The 18,164-nt window shown below is 46.9% G+C and overlaps 1 protein-coding gene across 7 annotated transcripts in view; it reads right to left on the reverse strand.

The window, feature by feature from the left end:
- Positions 1-18,164, reverse strand: part of BCL9 (BCL9 transcription coactivator) — a 59,978-nt gene that overhangs the window by 13,591 nt on the left and 28,223 nt on the right. For 3 of the 7 annotated variants that reach the window (XM_039383364.1, XM_027719145.2, XM_027719144.2), the window contains exon 2: positions 1,525-1,607. The gene's annotated coding sequence lies outside the window, so the exon portion shown is untranslated. Of the gene's footprint in view, positions 1-1,524; positions 17,941-18,164 lie in introns of those variants that run through there. The other 4 variants (XM_039383363.1, XM_027719143.2, XM_027719142.2 and 1 more) reach the window with 4 other exon arrangements.

Raw genomic sequence — 18,164 nt, forward strand, 5'->3', positions numbered from 1 at the left:
TCAGATGAACTCCAGTCTGAGCCACACAATCCAAAGGACCCACATCCTTCTCCAGGACTATTAGCAGGTTATCCCACTGATTTTGAGAGCAATGTTGGCTTTATCCTATCACTATTGTTATTACTATCATGCTACAATTGGAGCTGGTGCTATATAGACACACTAAAGATGAGAGAAAACCTCTTCACACATATCTAAACTGTATCATCTTTGCATGCAAATTTGGCTCCTACGTCTGTTTTGACAACAAAAGTGAAACATCAACAGCATCCAACCCCGCTTTTCAAGAGATTGATACGTCTGTAAAAGTCAGTGCAACTCGGTGATACTGCAGGGTCCTCACTTGAGGTGAAGGTGTGACTGAAAATACAGTGAATTCCAGGATAAAAACAAAAAGAGAAAAAAAAAAAAAGAAAAAAGGCATAACAGCATTAAAGGGAGCAGAGCTTGATGTTTACAGGAGGACATAGATGCCTGCATGATGAACTTAAGTATTCCAGTTGTTTCATCCTCTGCTTTTCCATTTGGATATTTATGCATTATGTTACCTTTTATTACAAGATGAGAATTGCCTCAGACTCCCAGTCTTGCACAGTGCAATGAGAAAACACGAACTGAAGAATCAGGATCACACTGGCTACACGGTATTTCTGACATCAACAAACTTTCAAGTACTTCACCCGGGGGCGGGGGGGGAAACCTTCCATTTTTTTAACCCTACTTTTTTATTCTATATACACATATCTTCCATCTAGTAGAACTGATGCGCTCTGCAAGGGAACTGTATTTTCCAATCTCAGTTTAAATTTCTTCTTACCAGAGAGAGCTATAAAGGACACATCAATATATTCATTGGTGGAACAACAGCAACTCAACTTCCCCGGCTTCTTATTTCTGCACACTGGGAACGTACCATCTTTTATAATGTGAAGTGGAATGCCTCATGATTTTTCTCAATGCACTTCTAACATATGTATGTCTGGGAATCCAGGGTTCAATAATGGAAAAGCTCTAGATAAATGTATTTTTGCAGCTGGAGTCTGCCTGCCATAGCAAAGCCTTTATCATTGCTCTAAAATTAAGGTCCACTGACAGTGAATGGTCAAACCACTTTTCAAGATGTTTTGGCAAGCTACAAGGCTGTATTTTCGGCATTGCTTTAAGGTATGCCAGGCAATGTCTGCAGGGAAAAGGGATGGTTCAGTTGGCTACTCGTTCTCACCACCTCTCTCCTGACCACATCAGGGAAAGATGTGAATGGGAACTAACCCAAGGGAAACAACAGAAATCCCTATTCAGCTGGATTCGCCCCCTGATCTGGTTGATCATGCAACCACATCAGTGCCATTGCAAGCTCAAAGGAGGAGGTGAGAACAGGTGAAAATGTAGCCTCACCCCTCTCGGCTGCAGCCTACAATTTGGATGGCTTAAAATGACTTCAAATCTGTCGCAGAGACAAAAAAAGAGATGGATCTGCACTGGTGGAGATGGGACAGGTCCTCTCCTTTCCAACAAGTAGCTTACCAAGACCCCTGGTGTCACGACACGGCAGTACTCATCGTGGAGGCCATGAGTTGCAAACCACTTGTCTCACAAGAAACGATCACCTGGAAAACAAGAGAGAGGAAAAGTTTCACCAACAAGAACACAGCCAAAGCCAAGCTGTGCACCCCTTCCATGCACCCAGACACAGAAGCAGAGGAATCAAAGCTTGCTCTGAACCACCGACAAGGGGAAGCCTCTGCTCAGACTGGCAAGATTTGTCAGCACCCAAAAAGCCACCATCAGACTGGAAGAATCTGAAGAGCTGCCCATGGAGGAGAAATAGGTCAGACCTGCTTTAGCACTCCCACATTTCAGCCAGCTCAATTCCCATGAGCTCATCTGTGCTTAGAGAAGCTGACACAAAGCCTGGACATGTCACCTTCCCTTCTCTGCACCCATCTCTCTTCAAAGGCTCACCTTCCCCTCACTATGTGCTCAGCAACTCCTGCCAAACCCCTGTGCTTCACATATACAACCTCCTCCACAGCCCGATATGTTTAAATAAAAACATCAAGCACCAGGGAGAGCCAGGCAGTCACATCTAGGGGAAAACCAGGCAGGTTTTAGGAGGAGGAGGCACTACCTACTGTTCTGACAGCTCCTACTTTACGTCATTGTACACACTACAGGGAGAAGGGAATCCAATGGCAACCCTTCCCAAGGAAGGCATACTGCAAGTCTGCTCAAGATAGAGGGGCCAACCCCACCCTGTACTATGGTTATTTCCTATAAGGTCAAAAGAGTCCACGGCCCAAGAACCCATCAGCCACATTTTCAGTAATACAGACAGCCCTGCATCAATTAATGCTCACTCACATGTTAAAGCAAGTTTAAGTGTCTGAAAGTTTGGTAATACAAGGGAACACAGACTTTGAGGAACAGCTTAATGGTAAAACTGAAGTCAGTAAAAAAGGAGCCAGCTTCTCCCTCACCCACTGTGAAAACTGTAGAGGCTGCAAGAACAATATGAATCCAGACAACACACACACTGTCAGGGCCAGCATGGTCTCTCAGAGCACTCTCAGCTATTTACACAACACGGACAGCCCTGCAGTAAAGTATGACTGCAAACTGAAATCACTACCCGAGGTTTTCTGTGTAATCCCAATGCATTCTGCTGACCAGATCTCCCAACAGAAACGCAGGAGCTGGAGGCTCAATTAGTTACGCATTGTGAAACCCTGTGCATATTCTCTTCCCTCCAACATTCTCCAACTATTATCTACTGCAGCTTCACCTTAATAATGTAGCAATGCACTGCCATGTAATCCACTTCACAAAACCGAACTACAAAGCTAGGCCCAAACAATGCAGCTACATTCTCCACCCAGTCCAGCCAAATCAAACAATGAAATCATCAGCGTGATAGACCATCCTTATCTGGCCAAGTCACACCTGCAGACAGAAGCTGAAACAAACACCTATCGCAACAAGCTGCTTCATCCAGTAAAACCTACCACAGCAGCACAATCATCCCTGAATCCAATTACCCAGTAATATCTCCTCTCCCCTTTCCCCCACCCCACCCAATGAAACAATACAGGCTAAGCCCTGCCAGTGCCAATACTGACACACCTCTACCAAAGCGGCGACAGAAATCACTTTTTCCTTTGAAGAGGAAAACATGTGAACACCAGCACACAGCAGTATGGGCAGAATCTACCACAAACAACGGCCAGAGCTCTACTGCTTGAAACACTCAATCCCAACTTGGCAAAAAACTGCATTACAGACCACAGCTCAGGTGCCCCTGCTAGAGGGGCACCGTCCATCTTTTAGGCTACCCAGTCGGGCAATGTAACTCCATCCCCCAGTGTCCCATCTCTGCTGCTCACCTGCATGGTCTTAGTCCCCAGCCAGTACAAGACAGCTTGCTCTCCACAGTGATTTTGAGAGCACAAGGCTGAGAGGACGTACACAAGCAGCTACCACAGAGTAACCAACAAGATGCAAATGCACATCTTGGTTTACCTTTCGGTTAAGTATTCGTGAACCACCCCTGTACTTCTACAAACCAGCCACCATACTACTGCACTGCAAACAGAAGGTGAAAAAAAACATCTAAACTAGCTCATTCCTACTTTAGGCCTTTAAACTGCAGAAGCTTGGTAGTGATAAGTGGTCAAGTACCTGGAGGTGTACAGCATTATGGCTGCTCCAGCAGGAACAGCTGCAGACATCACTGATTCACTTCAGTCTTTTCTCCCCCTCTTTGAGAAGGAGAATGTGGAGAGATGAAATAAAGGCATACCAAGTAGATAAAAGTATCAGACTTGTGGCCTTACTGTGACATGAAGCATTAAAGGCAAGAAACCTTTCTCTGTGTACAAGAAAGAGCACGCTGCTATTTTCCCCGTGGCCTTTCTGAGACTGTCAGTCTGTGCTGGACTGAGGCTGGTGAGAGCCAAAAATCAGCATGGAAGAAGAAAAAAGGCTAGAGACCTGCTGCTACAGAAAACAAAAGATAACTTTGAATGGAAGCTGAGCCTGCACCCTGAATTGTATCTGTGACAGTGGAGTGGGCAAGGAAGGAGAGAGAGCGGAGTAGGAGACTGCTCTGGGAAGAGCAGCAGCGTTAGGAGGGACCAAAACCAGCAGCAACAGGAGGTATTTGAGCCACCACTCATCCTGACAGCCACCAGGAAGCAAACCTCTGCATGAGCATCCACCAGTGGATTCCCCGTGTGACCTGAGAGGTGGGGTAAGGCAATGAATCAGCCAACACGCTCCTTCAGCACAATTTTACTGGGAAGGGCACATCCTATTTCTCCGACCCTCATTCAACCACATAACAGGGAGAACAGCTGCACTGGCAAAAGGTGAATCCCCTACACCCAAGAGCTACCACTGGTTTTCATCACGTGCTGCACTTACCAGTTTTGTTAAGCATTTGCTTATTTTACACACTTGCAGCTGAACTGCACGTTACTTTTTAATAAGCTGCTGTTTAATGAAGTACTTGATTACACACCTCATTGATAAGGAGAGCAAGTGGGAAACAAGAGGACTCAGGAAGGGTTATTTAACACTTTTATTGAGCTGTCAGACTTTCTTAAGATCATGTAAAAGCAAACAGATAAATTGACATGAGTATTCTACACCTGACACATCTCCCCATGGCATTGGAGGATGGAGGGACACAGGACACTCTTCAATCCCTTGAACCAGCCCCAATTTCTAGATATGGCTCCCTACCATGGGCTATTAAATACACCTTTATATCTGCCTCTACCTCTTAGCAAACACTGCCCTCCTCATCCTTTCCCAGGAATGCACAAAGCACGTGCTTGTAACACAACCAGGATTGGACCCACCAGCATTCAAACAGGTCTGTCAAAAACGCAGCCTTAACCTCCTGTACACCAACTGCTGTGCTGGACCCAGGAAAGCAACTTCCACCAGCCCAAGCCAACCCAACTCTATCCTTTCCATTGCTAGCACTTGTGATCCAGCTGAAAACTGGCTCCAGAAAAGACAGGAATAATTTTCAGGAGAAAACTTTCATGTTTCGTCCAGCCAGGTGGCCACATGCTCACTGTCACAAAGGAGGCAGCAGTGACTGATGTCACAGGCACGGACAGACCTGTGCTTGTTAAAATAGACTTGCATCCATCTCCTGGATGGCAGGTTCCTCTGCCCTTTTTCCTAAACAAGGGCAGAAAACACATGGGGTACCTAAAGAACTGCTGGGGCTAAAGACATAGTGTCACATGTGCACATAAATTCACAGGTCACCTGAACACCACACAGCTCTGCTCTGCCATCAGTAGACACCCTGACTACCTACACTGTCCTGGCTCTTTCCACTGCAGGGTTTGCAGACCTCAGCCCTCAACCAAACTACACAAATTATCACACATCAGACTTTCAGCTGACATGCTCCACGTGCACCTTCTACCAGAAAGGCAGGGGCCACTTGGACGAGGGTCACCTCATATGGCACGTGGACCATATTCCACCCAAAACAGCTGATGATTTGTGAAAAATACCATGTTCTATCATTCCCTAGTAAGCCACAAATCCCCCTTACTTATAAATTATTTTCTAAACATCAAGAGATAACTTGTCCACCTAAGCTGAGTAGACAGCAACTCACAGTCTGTCATCAATTTCTAGATGGTCTTAACTTGTCCTGAAGCAGTGTGGACTTTCCTATGTTTATGTCTTGCCAATAAAAAGTTATGGCATACACAAAGTCTTCAGTTTCACAAAATATTCCACTTATCCCCGTCAGAGAAATCACTGCTAACCCCAAGTCTGCACAATATTACCTCTCTGCTCACAGTCTTGCACTGGAAATGACTCTCAAGCAACAGAATAATCAAGAACTTGTCACCTGAAGTTATTTTGCTACATGAATGTGGGGACTACACAACCTCCATAGAGAAAACACCTTCTCCTGTACACATGGTGAGTACACACCTCTCTGTTAAACTCCAAATGAGTTGGTTATTGCCTACAGTTACCTCCAGCCCCGAAGCACAGAGAAAGGGGCTGAGCAAAGACAAGCTCACTTAAAATTAGCACCTTGAAGACCTACGAGCACATTGACATGGAAAGAGCACGCAAGATTCTATGCCATTACATGGGAGAGGAGCTCCTCTGACTTGTTCAACTTAGTGTAAAAATTCAGGACCACAGGAATAAGCCTCACAGAAACTGTAGGAACATATTTAATCACCCCTGTGCAAACGAAGTATGTGTGGTCATACAACGTAGCTCTGCTGAGCCTACCTGTGCCTGCCCATATCTCAAGTCAGACAGTACAGATACCCCTCCTCCCATAATTCCCCCCCAACTCCTATCACCACACACATGGACATCTCCCAAAGAATCAATCTGTCCTAAAGTCCATCCAGAACAGCAATGGCCACAGAAAATTCAACCTTTTGGTCTCCATCCTTAAAATGTAAAGTCAAAACAATCACTGACAAAGCACAATACAAACCCAAAGGCTCAGGGCACTAAGTGTTTTATGACATTTCTCCTGTAACCATCCCCTTCTCTCAGAAAATGGTACCTCTAGCAACTATTCACTTCCTTCCTCCTGCTGGCAAGCACATGGATAACCAACAGTAGCCACAAAGCCTAAGTAATTAGTATTACTATATAAGTAATTAGTATTTTTAGGTACTTTAAAAAAAATCATTCTGAAATAGTCTTTTGCATCAAACACATTACCCACCACTCTCATAAGCACCACTTTTGAGAGCTGTGAGTAGCACTAACACTTTTTGTCAAACAGACGACTACTTGCCCATTAAACCTTTTTTCAGTGCATCAAACAACACTTCAGTGCATTATTAATCCAGTGGGGACGAATGACTGTCCTAGACAGCTTCTGACTCTGCACGACTCCTTCCCCAAAGTAATGGAGGAGACAGACACTTATGGATGCTGGTGAGCAGATCCAAGGTGTACAGAGACAGACACAAAGAGCCTTTTAATTTCCCAGCTGCTATTATGTAGACAACACTCCAACTACTTGGTCCACCTGGGACTCAAACAAGCTCTTGGCAGATTCTGACACAGTTCCAGAAATCAGTCTGGGGGAAAACGCCAAGAAGAAAAACCCCTAAAAAAAAAAAAAAATAAACAACAAAAAACACCTCAAAGCCTAAGCTACAACTATCTGCTTGGGTACAGGAACGTTATGAGCACTTCCCCTTGGTGTCCATGCCATGCCAGCCTCTCCAGCAGCAGTGGCATTTGCAGTCAGCCAGGCTGCTGCCCGGGCGCTGGGGACGCGGTCGCGCACCCCACAGCACGTCACAGCGTCACCCTGACCTCAGCCCAGCGCCCCTGCACAGCTGCCAGCACCAGCTCGGCTCCACCTCTGTTAGCAATGCTGGGAGCAGCCTATGTACTTTACAGCTGGAGTTTTAAGCACCTTAAGTGGGGTGTCACTTGCCTGAGCAGCAGCCCCTCTGCCCTGCCGTTCCTACTGTTGTTGACACCGGTAAGGATCAGCAGCTCGAGCAATAAGGGGTTTTTCAAGAAATGTTTTAACAGTATTTCCCTAATATATGACAGGCTTCCCACATCGTATTAGCAGTTAACAGCCCCAGCATCAGTCAGCATTGCATGCAGGAGTCCAGTGGACAACGATAAGAGTTTTCCACAGGTTGTTTTCACTGCTTTGGCTTCTGTCAAAGTTTCTTCTACTTTTCAGGAGTTAGGCAACATGTTCAGAGGCAGAGGCAGAGGCAGTCTTCTCCCCCTTACTTCTCTGGGTTTGTTTTTTCAAAAATTTAAATAGGGACATCTGCATGAACAACCATGGGTAAAAGACACCTGTATCAAGCTTGCCAGCAGCCCATTATCTAGAAACTAATCTGTGGGAAGGGAGTGGGGGGAAAATATGCTGAAATAATGGATGGGAAGACAGGACCGAGGAGACACCAGTTTGTTCTTCAACAAGTAGTAACGTCACACCACTTAAGCAGAAGGCTTGGGAGAAACAAGTCACCTATCAGTTCAGCCTGGGGGAAAAAAAAAGGGCTTTTCCCTTTCCTTTCAGCATCCCTTCAACGGGCTTCCAGAATGAAAGATAAGAAGCAATCCTCAGGCATAACTCCCTGGGCTGCAATCTTGTCAGTTTTCATGAGCTAAGTGAGGCTGGGATGGGTCAGCACAGGACAGAGCTCCTCTGAGGAAAACCCAGTGCTACATGTAGCGAGCAGTAATTCCCTGGTATGCTGCAAGGGGACACAGCGCCCATCCGAATGACGGGGGGCGACCCACACACCTTCCTCCCTTGTAACCTTCACCTCTACGGGCATTTGGTCTCTCTCATCCCAAACGAGCAGTTTTTCAAGGCTCCCCTGAGTATCACTACCTTCCAGCACTGCCTGTCCGACCAGTTTTCCTTCAGGACTGTCACCACCAGCCATCCTTCTGCTCTTCTCCTCCTGCTGTTCTTTAGCACCCGGGGAGCTCAGCACCACAAAGCTGCCATTCCCACAGGGACAGAGTTGGAGGGTTACTATACCCCCTGCAGCTTACTGCTGGGTAAGATGAGTGTCAGGGGGTGCAGTGAACCTCTCACTTCTTTGCTTTTAGGCCCACATCAGGCGCGTGAGATGTAGCACGACCTTTAGCCCCACAGTGCAGCGCTTCCATACTGGTTTCCTTGTCGTTAAATGTAGGATCTTCCACACAGCAACGACTCTTCTAAGGAGTGAGGCACTTCAAAGAACTCCAGCAAGCAAAGACTGCATGTACACAGTACTCCACGATGCTACATGATTACATCAAAGCTGCCGGGATGAAAAACTGACATTTGATAAATAACATGAGGTCACCTCAAAGATCTCGGAACACCGCACGTAAAAAAAAAAAAATGTTATTTTGACAAGAAATTAAGCAATTGTATAATCAGGTCTATTATCAAATCTACTGCTTTGACACGATCTTATAAAAGCCCGAGGAGCATGCAATTCCAATTGCTGCGGGATCCTCCCTCACTCGACACAAGATGTAGGCATTTAATATTCTTCTAGTTAGCCACGCATGTACAGCAAAGCCTAACGCACTTCAAAGTATTTACTGTGCTGTATAAACAGAGCGCTACTTTCAAAGACTCATAACTGTCAAATCAAAGCTAGCTTCCACCAGAGCATTCAGGAGCATTTCTGCTGGATGGTGGCTATCTGCCTGACAGTTTCAACCTTCTATCCCCAACCACAAGAAGGTTAAAATTTATATATATATATATATATATACATATGTATATTTTTTTTTAAGAGACAGAAGAAAGCGTTTTCTTGCTAACAAGCTGTCAAGTCATTTTGGCCTGAAGTTCTTTACTCCTTTCTCACACGTACATATCAAATGTGGTGGAAAACTTCCACTAGAAGTAGTTCTGAGAGGAGTTTCTCCATACACAGGACTGCCCGAACTCTCCATTGTAACAGCTCCCACTGTTGAAGCTGCGGCCGCTCACCTCAACAGGCTACGGCTTGGTTTTACATTATACTGCAAATACATTTCTAATCAACCCTCAAACAAATCCAGATTGGTACACAGATAAAACACTGCCATTTCACAGGCAGTGGAACAGCGATATCAAGACACCTGAAGAAGTCCGTTCAGAAAATGCAGAAAGCAGAGCTCTGAGTCACCTGAAAAATGGTCTGGTGCTGCTCCTACCCAGTGTTTTTATCAATGAACCACTAAACCAGAGTTTTTGTTCAGGTCTTCACAACTCTGTACACACTGCAAAGGTAGCACAGATAGCCTGACACGGCATACACAAGCAGACTCACAGACCTAAAGCAATTTGTAGAGCATATGTAACATGGTCAAGTAGATAAATCACAGGCTCTGTTCTTAAGTTCGTCACCAAATCCAACCTAACCTGGTTATAAAAGAGCCCATGGGCCCCAGCTTCCCCCTGATAAGGTAAAACAGATATCTGCACCCTTTGTTCAGAAGGCACAGAGGACAACAAGAGGCACACGGGGACCATCAGGTGACAAGATGGGTCAGTGATTTAAAGCTCCTTTGCCCTGCTGCTATGCAGACAGCCCCACCAGAAAGCCAAGGAGCAAAACCACAGTGGCACTGCCTTCTTAAGAGGCCAAACAGCCATGAGAGCATGAGAAAATGACAACCAGCTCAGAGTAACTGCAAATGCTAGGAGCTGGACAGGCAGCTGTGTGGCTACCTGCGCCTGAACAATAACTGCTCTGAACTCAAAACAGAAAACATTAAGCTCTCCCTCAATTCCATATGCAGCTAAATTATTGTGTATATCATGCACTCTTTTCATCATAGGCTGTACCACTAAGGAGCACCTAAAACCAGCACTGTTTTCAAGACTACAGCACCCAATTTTCAGTGAGCTCTCGGAGTACATTGCTCTACCACCTCTCAGCCCTGCTTTGCTGAGAGAAATCATGTCACTGGTAAAGCATACTTTCCAGATTCCTTCCTTCAAAAGGATTTCATTGATTCTACCTAGGCTTTAAAAAACAGTCCACTGTTCATCTCCCTTCCCTTTTCCACAAGCTCCTTCTCAGAGGCCAAACAAGGAAAATCTCACCTCTCCTTTTAAGTCTGTCCGAAAACAAAGGAATCTTGGAGCAAGTCTATCTGTTCTAAACAGATAACATTCATTCTTCAGATACAGTAAAAATTTCATAACAGTCTTTAAATAAATTCAATGAGTGTTGCCAAAGCAGATCAAAACCAGAGCGCTCAGATCCGACCCTGCCGAAGAGCAGGTAAGAACAACCCCAGGAGGAGGAGCAGGTAAGAACAACCCCAGGAGGAGGAGCAAAGCAAATGTGAAAAGTTGGGTAGCAGCAGCTCACCTCTCGATAAGCCACACTCTGGTAGCTCAGATCAGGTTTCAGGATGGCTCACCACGATCCAACCAGAAGCCTGTGCAGTTGAAAGGCGCATCTCACACACTGGTCTCAATCAAGTTTCCAGAGAAGTGTGTGAGAACCCTGCAGCAAACCCAGGCACAACAAGCTATTCCCTCCCTCTCTTTCCCAATATAGAAGCACATCTGTTAGAGCAGAATAAAAAACAAGGTTTAGACCACAGGCTTAATACCTCTTCCAAAATTTCTACTGTCACTGATTACGATAATTGAATATTCTTCATATTCCTACAGACATCTGATGCTTTTTAACTCTTGTTGAATTCTTGCTCCTGATGATTCTCACAGCATGAGTTTCACTGCTTAATTGCAACCACACTAAATAGTCTATAGTCAATTTACAGTGCATGTTCTGTATCATCAGGCAGTCTTGACACAGCAGAAACTTTTCCATAGCTAAACCACCATACTCTTCTTTTTGCCCTGCTTAAAGCTCCTTAAGTGGGTTTCTCTTTTGATACCTTGCCTATATGTTCAGAGATGATTTTTGGCAAAAAGAACAAGGTAAGCTGAAGGGAACTGTTCTCAGGCAAGGGAAGCTGTAACAAACAGGTGTAAAAAAACCACTTAGCAAGTTTAGCAGGCTCTTGGGGTATAGCTAGATGAGCACTCCTTTTGGCAGCAATGCCAGCTTAAAGAACTGCTGCTACCAATATTTACTTCCATCCCTGCACCACACTGTCTGATGTGCCCATACAACCGCTTGTGTGGCCAAACAGTGAACCAGTTTGGCAAACTGATGCAGGCTAAGTATAATCTTTTTTTTTTTTTTTTTTGCCAGGCTACTTATAATCCAGATCGACTCCTGGATCCTTTCAGCATCCAGCTGCTCCAGCAGCAGCACCAGCAGGGTGGCACAGAGTCAAAATGGGCAAGCACCAGGGACTCCTCACAAGCCAACTCTAGCACTGAAAGAAGTGCTAGGCCCCTACAGGTAAGGGTGCAGCCACAAAGCACAGCCCTGCTTCTTCAAAGATATAAATTAAAAGCCAACACTGCAACAGTTCACTTGGATTCAGCACATTAAAATGTCACCTACTTTTGCTAACTAGCGTTTGTGAGCCAGAGGGGTCTTAAAGGCAACCCTTCAGAAATGTCCCAACAGACAGATTTTTTTTTTTGTTCAAGTTCTTTGGCATTATCAGAATTCCTAATTATAAACAAGGTTCCCGTTCTTCTGGACTTGTGTAGTCCCTACCACAAAGGAGATCGAGCTCCAAAATGATTAAACTTTTAAAACACAACAAAAAAAACCCCTAACAGACAAGTAAGGGTGTGTGAGGGAAAGCTATTTTAAATCCAATAGGCAGAGCAGTGCTTGGACAAAAACTCAGCAATGAAATCTCCTTCCATTCACAAATTGCCCTGAAAACCTGAGTTAACACCTTGACTTTGCCAGCAGGAAGACTACAGGGACTCCAGCAGAGCTTGTAAGCAGGAAATCCAAGCCCACAGCAAAACTTGCTGGGTTAAAGGCCTTCATATCTATGTAAACAGAGCACGGAACTTAGCGAGGCACAGGGATTTCTGTGAAGTCCAAGGCCACGCAAGCTAGTTAGAAGGATTTTATGAAGGTTGCCTGCATTGCTCTGAAGAAATTCTGGTAAACTTCTAGAAACCAGAGGAGATGAAGCCCTGTGAGACAGCACAGCTCACATTTAAGAGAGAATTTAGTTTGAATACTCACTTGGGTGTAAATTGCTCCACAGGATAAAGCTGTTGTTGGTCGGGTTTTGATTTCTTTTCCTATTGAATTTATAAAAGATCAACAAAATTCCTAAGCCACAGGCACAGTTTGTAAGGCCAGAGAGTCAATAGAGCACGTCAGGAACTCAGAGGAAAAAAACATCTAGAAAGAAACGTGTAGAAATAGGTATGGGAAGACAACATGTTACAGAGCAACAAGCCTGAATGGCTATCAAATATGGATCAAAGGCACTCCATTCTTATCCACCTCAAATGTATAAACTGCTCAGAAAAGCTGTTGTATATGAACATTTTGGCCTTGTGGCTCATAGTTGCCTCAGTTTCTATATTTGGATATTTTGTGACAAATGTAGTTTCTCTGGCTGTGGACTGACCCTAACTGAAAACAATCCAAGCCATGAACTGTAAAGATGAAATGCAAGATGGGGGGGTTGGAAGGGGGAAACACAGGGAAGAAAAGAGTCCACACTCTTTGTATTCACAATATACAGAAGAGATCTACAAAGTTTCTAGTTGTATGAACAGAAACTATTTATTTTCTTTCACATTAAAATTCAGTTCCTGCCTAGCTTAGAAGACTGTGTTGACCAATAAACAAATTAATTTATCACAAGAGAGGAAAGCAAAACACCTTCCCAAAACAAACAACTACAAAAAGATGGTCACAAAGGTACTGTCACAGCCCAGCTACTCCCTCACACCAGAGCAGATCACGATTTCTCCCAAAACATCTTTACTACATCTCTGAGCTCATAATCTGTATTGGGAAAACCACACTGGGAAGTCAGCAACAGAACTTTTACCAAACATTGCAAAAATCAAGTACACGTTCCCCAAAACAATGTTAACCTGACCAAAGATGAGCAGCTGAATGGGAGTGGAACTTACACAAAAACTTGTTTAGGGTGGGGGTTTTTTTTGCTTGGTTTTGTTCACACTTATTTAACGTCAATGATTGATTAACATTTTGGATAAAGGAGGTCTTTGTTAGTGATTCAGCATCTCCACCCCTTCAATTAAGGTGTTAAGAGTTCACACAAGTGCAGTGAGACCCAAGATCCCCAGACCCCTCTCCACAATAAAAACCCGACCCAAAAAAACCCAGATTTAAAAAAAAACCCAAAAAAACAAAAAACAAAACCAACAAAACAAAAACGCACTCGCCCCACTGAGAAAATTGCCAAATCCCAAAACTGACATCGTTGCTAACTTCAAGTTAAAAAAAGAAAGATGCCTTTCTTTTGTTGTTTGAGGAGAGGCCAGCAAGGGAGAAAGGGAAAGAATATGAGCCCTTGAGCCATTTTTATGCTCTGAGTAAGAAAAAAAAGGACACATTCATTAAAAATAATCTCTTTGGAGATCACTGTTAAAAGAAAAAAAAAAATCCACACCGCACAACAGAGCCAAAATGTCCAAAATGGCTATAAAACCTCACCAAAGCAACCCTTGCAATTCAGGGAGAAAGCAGATCCCTCTGCTATGGGATGCACAGCTCCACTGCCACAGGATGAACACACCACGACTGTGTGTGCCCCTGTTTAACTTCACCAGTCCAACACCTGTAACACCCCACTGCAGGCAGAAATCCAGCACGACAAGACCTCGTAGGAAGCAGCAGAGGGGTAAACAAAAAGAAGTGGGAATAAAGCTGTTTAGGTATGTTAATTCTTTCATTCCATACCCTTTTATTCGATGTAATGCCTTGCCTAGCTTTCCAACATTTGTTTTTGAAATATTTTGAGCAATCACTGACCAAATAACCCAACAAAACAGAAGAAAAAAAATCTACATCACTTTTTCTCCTCATGCTTTTAAAGCTTGATGCACTTAAGGATGCTTAGAGCATCCTATGATGTCTGTGTGGGCTTTTCACAGAGAAATCGAGGACAAAACACTTTCAAGGAAAAAAATGTTACTGGAACCCCTAAAAACTGGAATAACTGTCTCCCCCACTTCCTCAAACTGTGTTTTGACAGTAGAACAACCAGTCACTAACAGGGAGGCTTTGTGAGACAAACTCGACCTGGCACAACCCTTTCTTCTCTGCCCAGACCAAGGTGGTGTTACTTTACCAGGTTAGAGCTACAAGACTTGATGTTCCTCTCCCCAGAAAGTGAGGTTCATGGTCATTTCCAGACCAGTTTCAGAGTCCAAGTTAGGTTTGGCATCTGGAGAGTAAAAGCATCTTCCCTTTCACATTGGTGGCTTTGAACCCTTCCACAAGCACCTCCCTACTAACACTTCTTTTGTACTTACTTTCTTTCTTTGCTGCATGACAATTTCCTGATTTCTCATGTAGTTTACTATTAAGCCACTAATCATGTCATCATCCCACCCTAATTTTTTATATCCAAATAGCAACCCACAGTTGACTGTCACATCGGATTCCTCCCATCTGTGTCCTCGCGCTTTGTCTCCCCTCCGCGAGCAACATCCACCTTCCACATCCCAAACACTCCATCAGCAGAGGCCTTTCCAGTCCCATCATTCCACCACCTACACTGAGACCTCAGCAACAGAAAGCTGGACTACACAGAAGACCAGAGTGCTCTCACTCATCTTAGAGGTGGAGCCTTGTTGTCTTCCTGCATCTGCCTGTCCCATCATTTCCCTGAGCATCTGGGGTCTTCAGTGTTCGTTTCTCCTCATCATCCAACCCTTGGCCTCATGAACTTGCAGTGTTTCTACAGATTTAGCCTTTCTCATCCCCCTCTGCAGCCAGCCAGGGCACAGACTGCCTCTCTCTCACACACACACACAAAATGCCTCTCCTCTACCTAGCAGGAATACTTCCAAATAAACACACTGCCCCTGCCTTGTCAGATACTGCTCCTCCCCACAATCCCTATATACAAGATCCCCTCCCACACTCCTGGTATCCCACAAACTCCTCTTGCACAGCTATCCTACATACCAGTCCAACACTACATGCTCAGCTTCCCTGGATTCCTGCTCTCCTGAACTACCTACACTGCTTTCCCAGCTCTGGAGCCCTAAAGTTTCCCTCATGACCACTTGCACCACCTCCCCCATGCTGAAAGCACTTCCTGCCCACCCCATATTTTGGCTCCTAATGCCTCCCCATACCACAATCCCACTCCCATATCCCTTTCTCCCAGTGACTCAAGACCCAGCTCCTCATGTCCTTTCATCACCACATCCATCCCCTCATGTATCAACCCAGTTCTCCCCAGCAGACCTCATACTCCACATTGCTTCATCCACCTCTTCCTCTTTTCCTGCAGACACCCATATTTCAGTTCTTCCTGCAAAGCCCCCCATCCCTTCCTCACAACACATCCCAGATGATCTGATGTCCCACACACTATCTCCCACCCCATCACTGCCTGTTCCACCTTTTATTCCAATCCCTACATCCCTTCCACAGACCTCTGTGCCCCAGTCCCTCACTCCAGCTCCACTGCAGAGTTCACACCTGCAGCTCCCACCCCATTTACTCCAGCTTCTTTCTCCTAGGACACTTCTCACTCCCAGTCCAACAGCCCAGCCCTGGTGCTGCAGCCCCTCCCATCCCATGTCCCAGCCCCTCACTGGGATTGGAACCCCAGAGGCACCTCTCTAATCCACCCAAAAGCATCCTTTTCCATGGCACGGCCCTGAGGGCATCCCACAAACCTCAGAACACCCCACACACCAGCCTGGCCTCCAGAGCACACCCCAGTGCCACCCCACAGCCACGGGGACACCCAGTGCCCCCAGCACAACCCAGTGCCCCCAGCACAACCCAGTGCCCCCAGCACAGCACAGCCACATGGGCACCCAGTGCACCCCAGAGCACCCCATACATCCCTCCACGAAGTACAGCTCTTGGGGCATCCCATGCACCACACAGCAACCCAGGACAACCCACACACCCCTTCCCATGGCAAATCCCCTCTGGCATCCCCTGCAAGTAGGAGCATCCCACACATTCCTCCATACAGCACAGCCCCCAGGCATCCCCTGCACCACAATGCAGGGCAGAGCATTCCATGTGCCCCTCCACAGGGCACAGCCTCCAGGGCTGCCTGTGCATGCCAAAGCACCCTAATCATCCCATGGAGCACAGCTCCAAGAGCATTCCCTGTGCCCCACACATCATTCCATGGAGCACAGCTCCCAGGGCATCTTCTGCACCCCAAATATCCCATGGAGCACAGCTCCAAGAGCATTCCCTGTGCCCCACACATCCCTCCATGGAGCACAGCTCCCAGGCCATCCTCTGCACCCCAATCACCCCACGGAGCACAACTCCAAGTGCATCCCACGCACTTCACACATCCCGCCACGATACACAGCCCCCAGGTACCCCGAGCTCCCCACACATCCCATGGAGCACATCCCCTGCACCTCACACATCCCACCGTGAAGCACAGCTCCCAGGGCATCCCCTGTGCCACACACATCCCATGGAGCACATCCCCTGCTCCCCCACAGATCCCGCCATGGAGCACAGCTCCCAGAGCATCCCCTGCTCCCCACACATCTCATGGGACACAGCTCCTGGAGCACTCCCTGCTTTCCACCCATCCCTCCATGGAGCACATCCCTTGCTCCAGGGGCGCAGGGGGGGTGGAGGAAAAGGAAGGGAGTCCCATGGAACACATCCCCTGCACCCCACACTTCCCTTCACGGAGCACAGCTCTCAGCACATCCCACACACCTCATGGGGCACACCTCCTGGAGCATTCCCTGCTCCCCACTGATCCCTCCACGGAGCACATCTCCTGCTCCCCACACATCCCATGGAGCACATTCCCTGCTCTCCACACATCCATCCCTCCATGGAGCACATTCCATGCTCCCCACACACCCCATGGAACACAGCTCCTAGAGCGTTCCCTGCTCCCCACAGATCCCATGGAGCACAGCCCCTGCTCCCCACACACCCCATGGAACACAGCTCCTAGAGTGTCCCATGCTCCCCACAGATCCCATGGAGGACGTTCCCTGCTCCCCACACATCCCATGGAACACATTCCCTGTTCCCCACACATCCATCCCTCCATGGAGCACATTCCATGCTCCTCACACATCCCTCCATGGAGCACAGCTCCCAGCACATCCCCTGCTCCCCACAGATCCCTCCATGGAGCACATTCCCTGCTCCCCACACATCCCTCCATGGAGCATATTCCCTGCTCCCCACACACCCCATGGAACACGGCTCCTAGAGCACACCGTGCTCCCCACACCTCCTATGGAGCACATTCCCTGCTCCCCACACACCTCATGGGGCACAGCTCCTGCCTGGAGCATCCCCTGCTCCCCACAGATCCCTCCATGGAACACATCCCCCGCTCCCCACAGACCCCTCCACGGGGCACAGCTCCCAGCACATCCCACGCTCCCCACACATCCCATGGAGCACATTCCCTGCTCCCCACACATCCCTCCACGCAGCGCATCCCCCGGGCACCCCCGATCCCTCCTCTCCCGCTCCTCCGGGGCACCTCCGTCCCCCCCCTGCCCTCCGCGCCCCGTAACTCCCGCGCTCGGTGCGGGTGCCGGTGCCGGGCTC

Source organism: Pipra filicauda, unplaced genomic scaffold (assembly GCF_003945595.2).
Source record: "Pipra filicauda isolate LSUMZ 115617 unplaced genomic scaffold, ASM394559v2 scaffold306_size1276767_pilon, whole genome shotgun sequence".
In the NCBI taxonomy this organism is placed as follows: Eukaryota; Metazoa; Chordata; class Aves; order Passeriformes; family Pipridae; genus Pipra; species Pipra filicauda.